Source organism: Echinops telfairi, unplaced genomic scaffold (genome assembly GCF_000313985.2).
Source record: "Echinops telfairi isolate 266 unplaced genomic scaffold, ASM31398v2 ScPeMD7_2;HRSCAF=8, whole genome shotgun sequence".
Lineage (NCBI taxonomy): Eukaryota > Metazoa > Chordata > Mammalia > Afrosoricida > Tenrecidae > Echinops > Echinops telfairi.
The window spans coordinates 14,818,868-14,836,572 of record NW_022103898.1 but is presented as its reverse complement, the minus strand read 5'-3'; the positions used below and the strand labels follow the sequence as shown (position 1 = coordinate 14,836,572).

The 17,705-nt window shown below is 41.0% G+C and overlaps 1 protein-coding gene across 16 annotated transcripts in view; it reads right to left on the bottom strand.

Annotated features, from left to right (window-relative positions):
- RBFOX2 (RNA binding fox-1 homolog 2) overlaps window positions 1-17,705 on the bottom strand; it is a 215,200-nt gene that overhangs the window by 89,383 nt on the left and 108,112 nt on the right. The window lies entirely within an intron of this gene.

The following is a 17,705-nucleotide window of genomic DNA, read 5'->3' as shown; positions in this document are numbered from 1 at the left end:
ACCCACGCACTGGTGGGCTGGCTGCTATCTTCATGGACCCCTTCAGTTAGCACTGAGCAACCGCCCCACGCCCCCAACACACACACACAAAAGGCCCTGTTTTGGGTACACCACAGGTACTCAGTAAATATTTGTTCAATAAACAAAGGAAGCGAAGGGGTCACTCTTCCTGGTTGTCTAAGTTCCTTGATGGTCCCCTCAAAGTTCTCCAGAACCATGGTTCCTTTCCCCCACACAACTCAACTGACATCTATCTTATTGAAGTCATCAAAGGCCAAACCCGATGGCCATTTTACATCTTCTGGGCTAGCTGTGGAGCGTAAGCCCCTCCCTCCTTCAGGAATTCTCCCTCAGAGCTAAGAGCTCACTTGCCCTTCCCACCTTTCCTCTTTCCCTGGCCACCCTCTTTCAGGTCTCACTCTTCTTGCTCTGCCCAGCCTTGGAATCTTGGTGCTGCTTAGCCTCCCTAGACTAAACTTCCTATCTGGGGGCAATGTTATTTTCTTCTGTGCATTTCTGGGTGGGAAGAATCCATAGGCTTCACCCATTCACACTTCAGTGACCACCTATGACTCCGAGGGCTCCACATTCCATCTCCAACCCCAACATCTCTCCTGACTTCACATGCAAATGTACAACTGTCACCTCCATTGAGATACCTGCAAATTCCTCTAATTTAAAGAAGTCCCATGTGAAATTAATTTCAAAATCAAATCACTAGTTCATTCAACAAATATCTACGTGCTAGGCACTGTCAAAATCTTAATGTGCAAAGAAGAGAAAAATTCCTACGTGTGAAGTATGGATTCTAGTACTCATTCTACCATATTTGTTTTCTTGGTGGGAGGTTACATTCACAACAGGTAAAATACCTACCATTTCTTGAGACGTTTATCAGGCAACTACATATATCCTCCTGAGAACAATGAGATGTAGTCATCTCCTTTCTAACAATGAGGCAACTAAGGCTAAATACCTCGCTTAAAGTCTCTCATTTTAGCAAGATCCAGAAGCCAGATTCAAATTCAAATCCAATTCCTATGAATTAAGGGAGTGCCTGGGCTTGTTCCAAGGCACCTCTTCCTCATTCACAACCACACCAAATCAGAAGCAGTCCCTTTGAATTCTCTGAAATTTGCATCTCCCATTATATCCTTAGAAGCCCTCGGTAGTACCATCTTGTAGTCTGCATGACTACTAACCAAACTCTTGGTGGTTCAAACTCATCAGCTGCTCTACAGGCGAAAGATGAGGCTGTCTGCTTCTGTATGTAAAAGGTCTCAGAACGCCCATGTAGGGTCTCTATGAGTCGGAATTGACCCAATAGCGGTGGGTGGGTTTTACATTCTTACCAACACCGAGAATTCAGTTTTAACCCTCTTCATTTTGTGTTTCGCTTCCTTGTCTGACATTACTCTATCACTCTTCCCATCCAAATTGCTCACTGCTGGCAGCCAGAATGAGATTTCTAAACACTAACCTCATCATCCACTGCCACTTCCCCGATGAAAACCTTCAACAGTTCCTCACAGTCTAAGGAGAAAAGAGAAACTCCTAACTCCCAAGACTTCATCTGGCTTTCACAGAGCAGCCCAGAGTCATTTCTTGCACACGCTGCAGCTCCTATGGGCTGGTCCCACAGTGGACCACTCCGTTTGTTCTCCAATGATATCAAGTTTCTGATCTTTGCTGTTTTGTTCCTTGAACATGACCTTCTACTAGTTGGTTCATTCATCCTCCAAACTCACTTCAGGGATCTCTGCTCCAGAAAGCCTTTCTTGAGCCCACCTTCCCCCATGGCCCATTCACCCCGCAGCTGCCTTTGATTCCAACTCTCCTGCCAGAGTAGAACTGTGCACCAAAGGGTCTTCAATGGCTGTTTTTTTTCATACACACATTGCTAGGTTCTCCCAAGACACCCCTGAACCACTAAACGTTTGGTTAGCAACAACACTGAGATGGATGTGGACCCCTTTCTCACGGTCAATATGTTACCTCATCACCCAATCCATGGTCCATAGCTCCTGGCGTTACTGTTTCATCCTGCGAGTCCAGAGAAAAGTCTAAGGGTGGAAATTGTTCTTAAGCTGCCCCCAGTTCCTCACCCAGAGGCTGGGGCCACAGTATATACATAATAATACTTATTGAAATCAAACCACAATGCCTCGTTTTCTATCTCTAGCTATTTATCAATACATGGACACATAAGGATGAGGAAGAATATTCATGTGTCTATCAAAATATTATAAAAGCATTCATTTTTTTCTAGAAGCATACTTAGAAACACCTTCAAATGTATAAATTTACTAAAGTATCTTAATATTTTCTAAAAATTTTCAGCAAAGAGGGAAATGTACAAAAAGGTGTGAGTGGAGGCTTCCCTTTTAAAATTTTTATTAGGAATAGTTCAGACTCTAGACCAATGCCCCCTTGCAACTTTACTTGTTATTCTCTTTGCAATTTTACAGACTTGTGACTCAACTTCCCTGTGTTCCGCCTACGCTGCAGCCACGCTGTAAAAGCAGGTCCGAGAGTCCCTGACTGGAAGGCATGGCTTGTTCCTATTTTCCCAGGCTGCCTCTGACACCCAAGTGAAAATCAACATGAAAGGAAAGCATTTCCTGCAATAATAAAACCTTGTTGGTAAAAAAGCTCTTCACAGTGCGCCCCATCTAATAGCCCCAACTAAGTGTAAATAACAATTTACATCTAATAGATATTAAATACCTTCCCAGAAGCAAGGAGAACACAATGTCACCTTAATATCTACTGCCCCAACATTTCCTTAATATAAATGCAGCCAAATTATAGCTACCTCTATTACTTCCCTAGCTTCTTTTTATCTACTTTAGGCAGGGGTTCATATCTTTCTAGGGAGATGATAGTAGAATTTGAAATCAGAGCAGAACAGGGCTCCTTAGGGGCTTCATGGCCGTGGTCTTGACTGCCAGGCCTTTCTTCTGAGGTGCCTCTGGGTGGATTCAAACCACTTCCCTTTTGGTTAGCAACCACACACTTAACCATCTATCGTACCCTGGGACACTTAGGTTCTGTCCTATGTGCTTGTAAAACACATGTAATCTTCACATTCAATCCCCATAAATGAAGCCTTTAGTACAAAACCACAAACGATATATACTAAAATACAGGAGAAGCCATAGGAATTACAAAGTATAATTCCTAAATTATTATCTGACCTTGAGTAATTTACTCTTCTGTCTTAAAGACATCCCACCCCTTGGCAATTAAGAGTCCTAGATAAAGGGGAAACTATGCATAAAGTCTTTGTATTCTGTAAAAGATTAAGAAAAATATTCTTAGTAAAACATCAAGAAAGTTTTTTCAAAAACCAGCTTATGACTACAAAAGAACACGATTAACCTGAGAGGACTGAAAGGTCCTGCTTCTCCAATATGACGAGATAGTACAACTATTAAACTTTAGGACCCAGCTATCTTGTGTATCACAACATTCCTGTGCCTGCAGTCAGAGTCCCTGTCACACACTAGTACTCAAATATATATGGAGTACTATTAACTAATTCAGAATACAAAACTTATAAATATATATAAGGGGGTACCCCAAAATCCCAGAATTGCACTGGGTGGAGCAGAGCTTTCATGGTACACATTTTTCCCCACTAGGCAAGCATCAAGCAACTCACTCTTGAGTCAGTGTACCCACTGGTGTTGCCTGGTAAGTTCACAGTGAATTTTTTTCATGAAAGCAGTTTCACTTGGACTTCATCTTTTGTGGTGGCCAATTTAAAGGAACAGCATGCAGCTGTGAAATTTTGTTTTGCTGAACACAGTTTACAAGGACAATGCTATGGGAAAAACTCAAGTGTAAGAGTGATTTCCTAATTTCAAAAATGGTGAAATGTTGGATGACAAATCTCATTCTGGACATCCATCAACTTCTGAATGGGCGAAAATGTCAATTCATAGTGCATTTGAAGTTCATTCTACCAGATCAAGCTTTTATGTTTAGAGGGTCTGAAAAGATGAGTAACGCTGTACAACAAAAAAGGCTTGATTTGTGGTAGATAGGGGGCTTATTTTAATAACGCAACAATGCATCTGCTCATGCAGCAATCTCAGGGCACCAGTTTTTGGCAAAAAACAACAACAACAACAAAAACCACACAAAAAACCCCAGCATGCCACTCTTGCCTCACACACCTGACCTCACTCTGTGTGACTTCTTTTTGTTTCCGTGAATTAAGAGGGGCATGAAAGGACAGTGATTTGAGGACATAGAAGAGGTGAAGTAAAATATGAGGGAGATGCTGCCAGCCATCTATAAACAGATGAGTTTGAAAAATGTTTTCAAGAATGGAATCACATATTTGACAAATGTATTAATTGTAATGGAGAATACTTTGAAGGTGATACAGGTAAGCTTATTTTGTTTTAAAAATTTAATTACATAGCTTTTGGGGAAAAATCACATTTTGGTTTTTTTTGGTACCCCTGTGTGTGTGTGTGTGTGTGTGTGTGTGTGTGTGTGTGTGTGTAAAGTTACATATTTTTTAATACATATCGCCACTACATCCAGGTCCTCTTTCCACAAACAGTGGATAGCTGTACAGGCTAATTCACTCTATGGCATTTTGCAAACTCTACAAAAGTACTGGAAAGCACTCTCTCTCTGTATTCCAGGTACATTGTTGCTAGGTACCATTGAGTCAATTAGGACCCATAGCCACCCTATACACAACAAAATGAAGCACTGCCCAGTCCTGTGCCATCCTCACAATTGTTTCTGTCCTTGAGCCCACTATTGTCAATCCATCACCTTGAGGGCCTCCTTTTCTGACTGCCTTTCTACTTTACCAAGTATGATGCCCTTCATCAGGGGCCAGTCTCCCTTGACAATGTGTCCACAGTTTGAGGATACTAAGTATCCTGACTGTTTTAAACCATCAACTTAGGACCCTTAGCTACATTTCAAACTTGTCTCCTCTTCTGGCTATTGCCTCAATTCCCTACCAAAATGATAATCACTGCTAATGTGTTCTAAGGGTGACAAGCAAAGTAAAACTCCCCAAGAGAAACCTGATCAAAGGTAATAATACCTCTAATTTGCAACAATAGTTACATTTTAACCATCCAACCAGAGATGGCATATGTCTAATCCAGGACTGTGTATAGGGATAATTTCAGGAACATTTCCTGAAATAGAATTTTCAGGACAGGGAGATTATACTCACTGTTGCTTACATCACATTTGGCAAGCCTCTATCTACTCACTCTGCCTTTATCTTATACCAGTTCGATCCAGATTTGGTTCTGCAATATATATGTGCTAATAAAATAATCTACTTCGATCCCACAAGTTTTAAGATGCATGAAATGACATTTATGAGATTACCGATTTTTCAAGTGATCACACTTAAGTATTAGCATTTTTTTTATGAGTTTTTCACCTGGAGAAACATCTGATTTTGTGTGTTGCAGGGAGAGGGTGTGAACATTTGAGAAAATAATCACCATTTCAGCCATTAACAAAAAAAGTGAACACTTCAATGGCATAATCACATTTATCACGTTGTGCTTTTTTCCACTGCCATTCACAGAAACTCAGTGCTCCTTACACCTTCTTGAGACAGGCATGATTTTATTAACAATAAGATCAAGTTCTTAAAATAAGTTATTGCCTTCTGTTGATGAGAGCTCACTTTGTTTCATCATCTCAACACTAGTGATTCTAGAACTACTTAATAAAAATAAGTGCAAACTCTTTAATTAAAAAATGATATTCAATCATGCCCTCAATAATTTCCAGTTGCACATGCAATGAAGAACCCTAATTTAACTAGGTTAAAGTACAGAACAGAAACTAAGGAGAACATTTTAGAAATCAGGGTTGAGATGACAAATGTCTACCTATTAATAATTTACAAATGACTTGAAAGAAAATTGTAACCAAACAGAATTAATTAGTAAAATTGTAAAAAGAGTTTTGGCTCCTTCATTTTACAATTGCTTTTCGTCCTCACTAGATTCCCCGGTGTGAAGAATGGAGTGTACACTCTTCAATGTTACCGTTCTATTTCCTGTCCTTCTAACCTATCTTAATCTCGGGGTACGATATACCTACTAAATAGAGCGGTGCCAGGAAATGGTAGCTTCAAACACTGGGTACCATATGTATCACTCTTAAGTCTTGAGGACCAAAATGATTTTGCTAGCAAATTCACCTTTTTGGAGTGAAAACATTTTCACTGTAAAAGACTTTCTCAAACCATTCCTTAATTTCTGAACAGAAAGTTTTTTAATCTGCCACACAAATGGGGACAAGGGGAAGAGGTCAAGTTTCTACTCCCCCAGAATTCACTGTTTGTTTGTTTTGTAATGTGTCTAATCCTCGTTGGAAACACCTTTACAGCCTCAACTTTGTTCCTCAGACACTTAAATTACTCCAAGTATCCAGACTTTGCTAGTTGGGACTCAGAAATGCAATCTTAAAAGATGTTCCCCTTCAAAAGCACACCGGTATTTACTTGTAAGAAGCTTTACTTCTAATCTGGCCTCATGATACTTCCAGCCTTAAGTCAGACCAAGCTACTGAAATAGTTCAGAGAGAAATGATTCCCACAAATAGATGAACCTGATTAAGGGAAACACAAAATACTCTTAATATGAATAATCCCAAATAATGGAGTCAATTATGCCAATAATAGAAACATATAACATAAACTAATATGTTCAAATACAGTGAAAGGAAAACATAACCCATTCCGTCCCAACTGGATTCTGACAACACTGGTGGTAACTCCTTACTTGAAGGAGACCTAGAGCTTTACTCTGTGGCGTCTACCCCGCAGCCCCAACCGAAATAGTTTGGTTTAGCCTTTAGGTACAAAATTCCTACTCAGATGCCCCAGTTACTTCTTTACTTCCTTTAAAGTACATATTCCTGCCCAACCGATGGTTCATATCACCACAAGCCAAAATGAGTGTCAGTCATATAGCTAGTGCCGATGTCGTCACCCTACCTATACAGGGTAGTACAGCATGCGGATATCAGCTCAATGCGTAACCGCTATGCCACCAGAGCTCATTCCTCACCCATGGCTTAGGTGACAATTATTAGAAAATGATTATTTGAAAAGAAAGAATGGCATGAAAAGAACAAAAACAGCAAAACCATCCTCCAACACTGGCCAACACACTTTGATGCCTCAAACACTGACTTGTTTCTGGGTATATGTGACCTGCTAATTCAACAAACGGCACTACTTTCCCCCTATCAGGTGTAGTTTTTGCGATACAGACCATATACCATACACCACTTTTCACTGCTCACCCATACAAAAAACGCACAGGGCATTTTAATGTAGTGTTAGCTAACCTGAGATAGAGAACGAATACGCTGCTTTCATCCAAAGTTGTTTGTGTTGCAATAAGTATTTGGATTAAGTTATACTTTATATGGTGTCCTTTGATCCAAAAACATATTTGAATAATATAGATTACATGAACCTAGAATTTTCTTCAAGTATCACTTCACCTTTATTAGGAACCAGAAAACAGGCAGTTCCAATTTCTTATCTTAAAAGAGGGCCAGAGATAAGTTACTGTATAATAAGAATGATCGATTGACTTCTATATATTAAAATGTGTTCTGAAATGCTTACTACTGCCTAATTTAAAGAAAAATTTAGAGCTTCAAAATATTCATGAAAATTCCTATGAAGTCTTATTTGACACTCTAAAATGCCCTCATGCTTTCTATATATGTGCCTTTGAATGTCCTTTTTTATTTTCCGCTCTTCTCACACTGGGGTCAGGCTTTGCAATATCCAACTTGTAGTCTCTATAAATATTGCACAGCCTCCCACACTAAAAAGAACCCCCCCCCCTGCCATCTAACCAATTGTCCCTTCGTGCTTCCAAACCCTTAAATCTTCTAAAGGCTGCAGAGTGACTGGTGGGTTCGAACCACTGACTTCATGATTGGCAGCTCCACATGTAAACAACTAGCCACACAGGCCCATAGGCAGTGTCCCTTGAAGTCCCTAATGCCTAATTCTTTTTCAAATACCTCTTATCTTTTTTGGACTGATCTTGTAATTTATAGATCTGAATTCATCTCATATTTAAAACTAGGTTAAGTTAGTAAATTGGTATCACTTAGTAGTTGAAAATAATAAGTTGAATACCATATCTAAGAAACTAGCCTTGACGCATTCTGTCGGATGCAATTTTCTGAATCAGTGCCCCAAATAACCCCAGGAACGGCCAACAAACCAAGACATCAAGAAAATCAACTTTTGGTGTTGGGCTGTGAATTCAGAAGCAAATGTAGTAACCATTTTTAAAATCTACTTTAGATTTTCACCACTATTCAATTAATATTTCAAAAGAATTCAGTGTATGAGAGATCTTCTGGTCCAACCCTTTCATTTAATAGATAAGAAAGCTCTAGTCAACAAATACGAAGCTCTTTTAGTATGAATAAGGAGGTGGTTCATACTGCAGCTGAACTAAAAGGACTCACTATAAATTAAAAAACAAAAACCAAATTTGCCGCCATTGAGACAATTCTGACTCAGAGGGATTGTATCGGAGAAGAACTAACTGCCTCGGTGTGTTTCCGAGACGGCGAATCTTGAAAGGGGCAGAAAGCCTTGCTAATTTAAGTGTAAGTAAAATATTCAGGAATAATCTTATAATGGCCTAGCATTTTCTGATTCTCCTTTCTAACAATTTAATAATGAAGATGACACTTATCCATATACAAAATATTCTAAAATGTTACGGACAGAAAGAGTGTCATCTACTATATAATATTCCGAAAATACAGCAATAAGTGATAATTTATAACAATCCCTCTTATTGATACAAAGTGAATCCTACACTTTATTACAATATGCTGATTTTAAGTTACATTCACACTGTCCAGCCCCACCTTTTTTAAACACACACACACACACACACACACACACACACACCTTTCTGAAATTTCAACTTGTAGAATTGAAGGCCAACCACTCTTGCTTGGCCCTTTAATACTAAAAAACTTGAGGGGGAAACCCCAACATTATAGTGAGTTACCTAATCACCTCCCCGGCCCCCCCAAAAATACACAACCCTGGGCAATCTATGCTCTGAATGATCCCAAACTAACAGTAAGTGTGCAGCATTTCATTCCACCATTAGTAATGGAAAACACATTATAACCTTCAGCTTACCTGGACAACGGGATACTGGTAATCCATACAATATACACCATACATAGCAAAGGGGAAAAATCTTCAGAGGCTGCAGGTACAAAAATTATCAAGGTGTGCCTTGTTTGCTCTGGCTGTGCTCTCCAAAGGAACTTGATGGCACCAAGTAACAATTAATAATCAAGAATGATTCTTTGGCTGGGACTTACAGTCTGCAGAGGGAGGGAGGTTGGCTGAGTTAAGAGTTGAGCTCAGACCAGGCCTCCACCCCAATAGGCCTCGGCACTCCACAGAAGAAGTTCACAAAAAAGCAAATTGCTCCAACCCAGTTACTTACTGGCTGAAAGCTACCCTAGAATTTGCTCTTATAGTTGGTTTGAAATTGGCAAGTCTGCCAGAAACTCAAGAAGCAGAGAAGGGCAGCCAGGGAAGGGAGCGAAGGCGCCTTCAGGGAGCACACACTGAACGGTAGGGACGCAGGAGTCCAGGAGCCCTGCTGGTATATATGTTCCCGGCTGTCGGTGCGTCAGCGGGCGCACTCCCCCAATCCAGGGCACGGCAAGGCAGATGAGACTGGTATGATTTGGCTATTCCTTACTGGGTGTGAGCACGGGCGTGCGCGCGCACGCACGCAAACACACACACACACACAGCCTTCTCACTGTCTCCAGAAGAGACAGGTGTTAGGATTAACAGTATCAAACCCTTCAGCCGGGGAAAGAAATGGGAGAAAAGAAGTCCCAGTTATACATGCGGCGAAAGGATCCTTTCAAGACACTGTATGTCTGTGTGTCATTTAACGCCTCCCTGGCTGTGCTCTAACAGAGAGGGGAGGACAGCTGTAGGATCAGCGCAGAAGGAGAGGAAGGCGGCCCCAACTCAGAGGCAACATGAGTCCACCGGAGGCCTGAAGATATGCAGTGTATGCACTCAGCTGTTCCAGGCAGAGTGGGGGGATTAACTTCGGCTGCCTGCAAAGAGGGGGGTGGGGGGACCAGTGTCATCAGAAAAGCCAGTTGCTTCTCCCCGCCCTTTCTGAAGCTGCTATACACACCCTGCTATTATATACCAACCACACATGTGCACACTGATTTCTAGAATAGATCTTAAATGCAGTAACAAACATGGACAGGTGTTAAGTTAGTCTGACAAAGCCTAGTGGGTTAAAGGGTAGCTTTTAGAAACCAAATGGTCCATCTCTAAGCAGAGAACTGCTGAAGAATTCTTGGCGACCAGGACACAGAGTGAGCAGAAAGTGAAAACAAGCTCTCAGGAAGAGACACCCAGGCCTGACTGGGAGCAAGCATTCAAGAGTTCAAAATGATAAATGATCCTAAATTAGTTCAGGAGCGATGACCTCGCTAATCTTGGAGAGCCAGTACCATTATAACTCGCTTTCGTACGAGTCAACTGTGAGGATTAACTGTAATTTTCAGGGCATCTGTCAGAAGTTATGTATTACTGCGCCCACCACACCACCACGGCCCCACTGAGTGCCATTTTTTGCCTTTTATGGTCATTGTAGTTTATTCTAGGCTTGTCCAGATACTTTGTTTATAAGAATCAACATGGCCTCCACGTGTCTAACTATGAAACACTTACTTTGAAGCCATTATTAAGTGACTATGAAGACCACCACACATGTACCAAATGATTCTTAGATCGCTGGAAATGATTATACACACAAGGGAGCGCCAACAAGTTTGTGGGGAAATTCCATTACCATTTTATTCCATGAACTTTCTGAAGGCCCTTTGTCTAGTTCTACATCCTGAGTAAATCCACACAATTAGCAACTGTGATAGTGACATCATCTGGTGGCAATTTGGGACTTGAGAGGCTTAAGAGCGAAGGGGTGGAGTCTAGTCTGTCAATCGGGTCACAGCCAATGAGGCCTCTGTGTGGGCACGGTCTTCTGGGAATTCCTAGAGTTCCTCCTTGGAGGCAGCAGCCTCTCTTTCTCTCTCTTCTCACTCCCTTGGTAACTCTCTACTGACAAGACACATGGTGCTATGCTGATAGACCCAGTGCCCTGGGAACTGGAGAAGCCATGTGGAGACCCCTGCCAGTGCAGAGATGCTTACAACACCACTGGAATCAAAGACTTTCTACTTTCCCCTGGCCTGTGATGGTTCTACATTTGGCGTCATTGCATGTGTTTCATGAGTCTGAAGAGGACTCATCAGACATATGGGCTAATATTGGACTTATGGGCTTGGACTGGACTGGGTTGGGATGCTTTCTTAATGTACAGTTACCCTTTATATAAAACGCTCTCTTACACACATATGAGTTTCTATGGATTCTCTAGTCTCTAGTCTACCCAGACTAACACACCAACTCTGTATGGGATTTCCGAGGCTATATCTTTACAGGATCAGACACCCTCATCTTTCTTCCTCACAGTCCCTAGTGAGCTTGAACCACTGATCTTCCAGTTAGCAGACCAGTGCTTACTGGACAATGTCACTGGGGGCTCCTCACTGCACAAGTGGAAATAATTAATTCCATATAATAAAAACAACTTTTACTGAGCATCTGTTGTGTACAGGTGACAGGGATAAGCCTTGGAGAAAGACACAGCTGAGCAGACACAGTTCTGCTGAGAAGACTGTAAAATTGATGGGAGAACTATGTGTAAGTACCAAGGCCCAATCTATAGGCCTGGAGCAGTGCTGTGGCACAAAGCAAAGTCCTCTAAAGGCATTTCTCCAGTGCTTGAAAGCTGCTCTTAACGATCACTTCTATCTTATGTCACTTGAACATCAGTAAAACTAAGAGCCCCATTGCACTGTCAATTCTGAAGAGTTTTTCAGAACCTCCTAACATTTTAGATCTGGTCCCCCACATTTTCAGACCCAGAAACAAAGAGTCTAGCTGCTCTCTACATAGCTATTATGATCGCAATTAAGAAATAATACAAGGTTATTAGAACAAAGTATCCTTGCATTGAGGGAGGATACTTGAATAGAGGCCCAATGTCCATCTGCTACCCTAATACTTACCATATAAATTTATGTACATAAATATATTCCCATCATTATACATACATATATTTACATATGTACATGCCTGTATTTAGACCGCTATACACGTCCTTTGCTTCCTAGTTCTTTTCTCTATTTCCTTTTACTTTCCTCTTGTCCCACGATCATGTTCGTCTTCATTCAGGTTTCAGTAATTCCTCTCGGCTACACTGCCCTTGATCTAGCCCCACCAGGCTTCCTATGCCCTTCTTACCATCGATTTTAGAACACTTGTTGTTACCTTGTCCCGGGTTGGTTGACACCCCCCTTCGCTCCCCCCGCAACTCCCTCTCCCGTATCCCCCCCAGAACCATTGGTCCCGTTGTTTTCTCCTCCATATATCTTCTCTAGATAGACATGCAGAGACAATAATAAGCACAAAAACAAGACAGAGCAAAATAAAATGACAAAAGAAAACAAAGAAACAAAAAAAACTGACAAAAAAAGAAAAGCCTATAAATAGTTCCAGGTCTGTTTGTTGACCTTTAGGAGTGTTTTCTCGTAGAGTATGATGGGTGCCACGCCCTGGCCCCAAAGTCTATTTTTGGTATTCCTCGGGGACTTCACTGCCTTGCTCTCCTTGCTGCTCTGTTGCATGCCCTTAGTGTTTTGCCCCTGTATGGTGGGGTCAGATCGGGCACAATTCCCACACTGTGTCTCTAGTGCTGTCCCCGGTAGCGCTATGGATCAGTGAGGAACGTCATGTCTCGTGGTGGAGCTGGCCACATGGGACAAACCAATATACAAGTAGGAGGTAGGATGGGGAGTAGTTGGTTTTCATTTATTATTTTAGAGATAAATTTTGATTTTATTCAAATACATTTGGACTAGCATTTAGCCCTCCTCCAATTTATATTTCTAAAAGTTGGAGTAAACCAAGGCAAATTTTACTTTAGTACTAGAACTACTTCAACTAGTAATTCTGAGTCTCCAACTTACATGATCACATTTGCTTCACCTGACAGAATGGCATAGCTATAAACTCATTGGCAAACAAAAATTACATGCCATCTGATTTATATACCTACCTACAGTCTGCCCACACTTGGCCCATGTCTGCTTTAAATACTCAGGAAAATGACAGTGAAACTTCACAGCTGAGCTCTAACTCCCTGAACTTCATCTGGCCTTTGTACCTATCCCAAGCTGAAAAAAAAAAATTGTACTTTGTTATACTTGAAGGACCAATTATGTAATCCAAATTCAATTGTAAAAAGCTACTTGTACAAAGAAAGGCAAATCTTTTGCACAGAAAACAACTCTTGCTCCCCACCCCCAAAAAAAACCCCAAACCAAAAACCCATCCCCTAAAACCCAACAAATTCTAAATGTTGGCTTTGAAGAGCCTTTCTCTTTTCCTGGCAAAGGTTTGTCTGAAGAAACACTATCATCATGGTTACTAACAGAAAGAGGGCCCATGTATGAGATTAGGATATGCAACATCATTACTTCTTTTTCATCCTATTATCAAAGTGATTTAAAAAACAAACCAAAACTGAAAAGTTTCCACTGAGAAAATATTATGAAATGACCCTTTACCTCTTCAAAGCAGGCTAAGGTATTTCCTTTAAATGTCAAGTATTATGATAATCACTCAAATAATAAAAAACATTAATTTCCCATAATACCCTCAGAGGGTATCAGCTGACAATTAAAATTTACACCATTTGAAAACGTATACACTCTGCGTCGTTGAGTACTTTTGTAATACGAAAGTTCTGAGGTACCGATCCATTATATACAGGGATACAGAAAACGGCCTTTGTGTATATCCCCATATATCTTATAGCAGATGGGCAAACCATTTATTTTCAACATAAATTTCTACACTCAGCACACTGAGTACATGCCTGATAACTGTGAGCATGTATGGATGCCAAAGAGAAATATATCTCATTGCTTTAAGAATAAAGGTATCTAGAAATTATCTCGAGACAACCAATTCAAGTTTAGCCTACAGTGGACCATCTACCCCATGAATCCCATACTATAGATGTCGTGGCTGATGACACCTCCTTGTGACCCCAGATTTAGCAAGACTGAGTTTAGTCCATCAAATTAACCAGAAAATAGCTGAGATTCTTCTCTTCTCAGAATCCTTCCAAGTGTGCTCAAGGATACTTTATTAGGTTGTAAGGTAGACTGCTTCAGAAAGATTACTGAGGTTTTGCGTGAGGTCTAACTTTTGCTTTTTGTAGCAGTATTCTGAGAAGATTCCAGAGTGCTGTATATGGGCTATGTGAGAAGTTCACAAAGAGGAGGAGCTTCAGCTAGACGATAGGAGTAGAAGGAATGAGAGGCTGAAGACAGGCAGGCAGGTAGATGAATGTGCAAGATTCATTTAGGAATCGGTGTGACCTGTCCACTTGAGTGAATCCTGGCAAATGCCAAGAAAGGTAGGTTGGAATTATTATGGAGGACCTGGGACATCAAAGCTTTGTGTCTGCAACCTCTAAAGAGTTTTTCAAAAGGAAAAAATGCTACAAAGATAATGCTTTGTGGAAATCGCTTTCATGACTACAGTCCGGAAAGGGAGATGAAACTAGAGACTCCTATGACAATATGCTTTGTTTGTGCAAAAGGTTCACTGGCTTGGCTACTCATCAAAAGGTTGGCATTTCAAGCATATCTGGTGGTCCCTCAGAAGAAAAGCCTGGCAATCAATTTCTGAAATGTCAGCCATTGAAAATCTTATGTAGGACAGTTCTACTCTGATACACACAGAGTTGGCATGAGTCAGAATCAACTTGATGGCAGTGGTTTATATCTTGTTTTTTTTCTACCATGTTCTATGGACTAATGTCTAAATCAAATATTAGCAATGGGAATAAAGAGGGCAGAGATGCAAGAGTCATTATAAACATAGCATCTACTGTCCACATATGGGATATGAGAGGAAGGTTTCTAAAGTCTCACTGCCTGGCCAAATAACACTAACACTGATACCACTGGGAGATCATGAGCGTGGACCAGATTGACAGTATGGTAGGGCATCTGGTTGAAAAAATGCCTAACAGGCCTTTAGAGATGGAGATGTAGGCGGCACCTCTGAAAGGGATTCCAGGCTTAGAGAGGAAGAACCAGGAGGAGTCCAAGATATGAAGTGAAGGCCAGAGTGGGGTTGAAACTTCTCTTTCCCACTGACTGAGTCCACAACAGTTATTCAGCATCAACCTTGTACCAAAGGGGAGTAGGGAGAGGAAGATTTTGAAGAGGGGTAGGGTTGGAAAGGAAGAGATAAATAGAAGACAAAAAGACCAAAAATAAAACTTTAAGACAGCAGTTCTCAACCTGTGGGTCTTGACCCCTTTGGGGGTCAAACGACCCTTTCCCAGGGGTCGCATAAGACCATTGGAAAACACTTATTTCTGATGGTCTTAGGAACTGAGACACCGCTCTTCTATCCAGCTCCAGGCAGGTCCGCCCATATACGAGTAACCAGCATGATGACATCATCACACCACTCCAACACATATACCCCATACAAATACAGGTGTATGTGACAGGGTTGGCACCATAATGTACTTATGCAGACCAGTACCACGTGTAGAAAGTAGTTACTGTGTTGAAAGCAGCTACCGTGTTGTAAGTAGCAATAGTGGAGGTGAAATGATATTTCATGAATTACAATTACTGGGTAAATGTAAAATCATGTACTATAAAATCAACTATTGCAAAAAAAAAATCTGTACCATAGGAACTTAATCGGGATGGTGATCATTTTTTAAATATTCAGCTGAGGTTGATGTGACTACTGCCCCCTTGTGATAATAACAGGTATGTAAAAATCAACAACAGAGAATGGTAAATCACAGGAAACTTTAATGGACTGTATTGACTGAACTATGTCATGTATCATCTTTTGTATTATTAAAGCTATTGTTATGTATTATTTTCATCAGCAAACCATCCCATGACAAAGGATCATGTAGAGAAGAATGTTAAGAAAGGAAAATATAGTGAGGATTTTTTACAGTATGGTTTTAGCTCAATAATGACAGCAGGAATTGAGAAAGTGCAATGTGTTATTTGTTTTGAAGTTCTATCAGCCAAATCTATGAAGCCAAACCAACTAAAACACCATTTTGATAGCAAGCATCTGAGCTTTGCCGGCAAGGATACCAACTATTTCAGAACTAAAGCTGATGGACTCAAGAAAGCCAGACTTGACACTGGTGGCAAGTACCACAAACAAAACGTAGCAGCCGTTGAAGCTTCATATTTGGTGGCACTAGGAATCGTCAGAGCTTTGAAACCTCCCACCAGTGCTGAGGATTTACTGTTGCCAGCTGCCAAAGACATTGTTCGAGTTATGATCGAAGACGAATTTGTTACGAAATTGAGTGCAATTTCCTTATCTAATGACACTGTCTACAGAAGTATAGATGGCATGTCTGCTGATATTCTTGATCAGGTAATCCGAGAAATTAAATCTGCTTCACTGTCAATATTTAGCATCCAGCTTAATGGATCTACAGATATTGTAAACTGTTCATAGTCACTGGTTTATGTGAGGTATATTAATAATGGCAACTTTAAAGATGAGTTTCTTTTTTGCAAACCTCTTGAAACAACAACTACTGCATGTGATGTATTGGACACAGTTGGTTCATTTCTGAAAGAGCATAAGATCTCTTGGGAAAAGGTTTGTGGTGTTTGCACAGATGGTGCGCCAGCTATGCTAGGATGTCAATCTGGATTTCAACGTTTGGTACTGAATGAGTCACCAAAAGTCATCAGAACTCACTGTATGATTCATCTGCAAATATTAGCAAAGAAGACACTGCCAAAAAAGTTACAAGAAGTAATGAAAAGCATAGCAAACGTGATGAAGAAAGCTGATGGTGCTCAGCTATCAAAAGATATAGCGTCTGGGGTCTTAAAGGCTTTAAGGTAAACAAGTGGCCATCTAACACAGAAGCAACAAAACCTACATGGAAGAAACACATTAGCCTGTGTGACCACAAGATCAGGTATCAGGCATCAAAGAACCAAAAATCATATCATTGTGAAAGAGGGAGAGTGCAGATTGGGGTCCCAAAGCCCATCTGTAGGCAACTGGACATCCCCTTACTGGACATCTCCTTGTCTCCTGGGGAGGAGACGAGCCAGTCAGGGTGCAGCGTAGCAACGATGAAACATACAACATTCCTCCAGCTCTTAAATGCTTCCTCCCCACCACTATCACGATCCCAATTCTACCTTACAAATCCGACCAGACCATAGGATGTACACTGGTACAGATAGGAACCGGAAACACAGGGAATCTAGGACAGATGAGCCCTTTAGGACCAGGGGTGAGAGTGGAGATACCGGGAGGGTGGCAGGAAGGTAGGGTACAAAGGGGGAACCGATCACAGTGATCTACATAAAACCCCCTCCATGGGAGATGGACAACAGAAAAGAGGGTGAAGGGAGACATCAGACAGTGTAAGATATGACAAAATAATAATTTATAAAAATCACCAAGGGTTCATGAGGGAGGGGGGAGCGGGGAGGGA